The sequence below is a fragment of the Vigna umbellata genome, chromosome 1 (assembly GCF_029865625.1).
Source record: "Vigna umbellata cultivar VRB3 chromosome 1, Vumbellata_1.0, whole genome shotgun sequence".
Classification (NCBI taxonomy): domain Eukaryota; kingdom Viridiplantae; phylum Streptophyta; class Magnoliopsida; order Fabales; family Fabaceae; genus Vigna; species Vigna umbellata.
In genome coordinates, this window is record NC_142165.1 from 34,567,894 (window position 1) to 34,570,154 (window position 2,261).

Sequence of the window (2,261 nt, forward strand, 5' to 3'; positions counted from 1 at the left end):
AGAATTGTATGATAAAGTCACTACAGAAGTGACTGACAGAGTTATGCGCCAGTTCCAACAGCAATTTGAGAGTTATGGGATGTGCCCACAGCCATCTCCAGTACAGGAACGTGTTGTGCCTCCCACAGGTAAAATTAATAAATATTTAGGTTGAATAATTTATTATTTGTATAATCTAACATTTACTCTAAAAGGGAGAAGCGGGAAAGGAAGTTGTTCAGCACCAGTCTCTTTCTCTTTCCCAATTTTCCTTTCCATTGAGCTTTTCTTTTCTTTTCTTTCATTTTTCTTTTTCTTTTGCTTTTGCTTTTCAAATACTCACTACTAAGCTCAATGCTTTTTCTTTTCAATTTTTCCAGTAACCCCAAACTTGAACCTTTATCAATACCTCACAAATGTTCTCAATTTAACTCAAGGTAAATATTATCACAGAGGGTTTTCAACAGATGCATAAGGTTCAAGGTTCAAAGGGTAAAACAAATTTGGGCAAAAGATGGCCTTGATCATATGAAACCTGCAAGGAAATAGTTCAATCATAGAAAATTTGGGCAAAATCATTCATGCTTCCAAAGTAATAGCAATTATTCACAACAACTCTGAAGCCCAAAACTCACACAGGTAAACTCTGAAGTCCCAAAATTCAGAAAAATACCCTGCTTAGTATCGCAATCAAACTTTACCTCAAGCACTTATTTCATACTTTATCAGCAATCACCTGTATATAAGCACATCATGCATCACCTCAACATCAATCCACACAGTAGAATATCACAAAGCAAGACTTATCATAAAACAATCACAGTTGAACCAAAGCAGTGTAATCCATTAAAGCAAAGTACAATATCAAACAAATAATTAAAAAGGAAAAATATAAAAATAGAGACAAAATAAAAGTAAAGCAAGTAAAAAAAATAGAAAAATAACAAATATCCTGTTTTGAAACAAACATGGCATCCATTAGTAGATGCCCAATACAAATCATCACTCATCATCAGAGTCCTCATCCTCAGCCTCAGCATCATCATTCTCATCCTCATTCTCAACATCCTCATCCATGGCTGAAGCTTCAGCTCCTTCAGCTCTACAACCCTCCTGTGTCGGGTCAGCGGGCCATGCCACATAAGCTGCAAATTCATCCTGAGACATGAACTGTCTCTCAGGGAATGCGAATGTCAGTGTCCTCAGTAGTGCCTGCTCGCCCCTGTATACAACAACCATCCTAGCATCCAGCAGAGAATAGTACATGTCTCGCATTTAGAAATGAGCAACATCATGGACTAGCTCTTGGGCTGGTGGTGGCGCCCTCCTGTGTTGCCTAGGCTGTTGTGGTGGTGGCTCTAGATGGCCTGACTCATCCACTGCACAATAGTGAGTAAAGTAAGTTGCATCCTACTCCTTTCTTGGACGCTCCAATGGTGGCCTAGAAACATCAATGCCTGCGGCCTCACAAAGGTGGGTGATCAATGAAGGATGTCCCAAGGGTGCCTTGCTAGTTGCAGCACGGGCACAACTCTGGATCTCATCAGCTATGACCTGGGCTATGTCAATATTAAGGCCCTTGAGAATACAGTAGAGGAGGATAGCCCTAGGAACAGTGATTTCATAAACATGAGAGCAGGGCTGAATGTTGGTATGAGAGAATTCCATCGAATACTTCGCTAGTGGCTTCAGATGGGGCCTAGTAAGGTGGATGAGTGCCCCAGACCTGTTCCTCTGAAAATGCCCTCCACGAACACATAAGGTCCGCTCCACCTCCTCATAATCCACCCCTTCTAGCATGGATAAGGCAAACTGACATTGCTCTCTGATGAGAGGGTCGCACCTCCCACAAAAGTTGTGCATAAAAGAATGCAGTACAGACTAGGAAGTGACTCCTAGGTCGTCTCTCAAGGACCAAATTGCGGTTTAGTCTCAGATCGAACACGTAGTGGGGGGGGGGGGTTTGTGAAAGGTTTGTGAATGCAATTGAACTCAACTTTAAAACACGACTGTAAACACAGGATTAAAACAGTGGTGACTTAGGTTACGAAACGATGTTCAATAATGCAACAGATTATAGAAATATGAAGAAAACACTTAGCTGAAATACTATTCATCACGGTATTAATGATAAAAAAAAAAGAAATAAATGCTTAATGAGTAATGTGTCTCGGTCCATGCTAAGAAAGGAAGAAAAGAAAGGAAATTTTGTGGAGTAAGCCGTGTGCACTACAACAAGCGTGATGGTTAGGATCTTCTCCTAAAGAAAGGAATGCAAGCTT

At 40.7% G+C, this 2,261-nt stretch overlaps 1 pseudogene; it reads right to left on the reverse strand.

Moving 5' to 3' along the window:
• Window positions 1-981: 981 nt before the first annotated feature.
• Window positions 982-1,779, reverse strand: LOC148205226 (uncharacterized; annotated as a pseudogene).
• Between the last annotated feature and the right edge of the window lie 482 nt (window positions 1,780-2,261).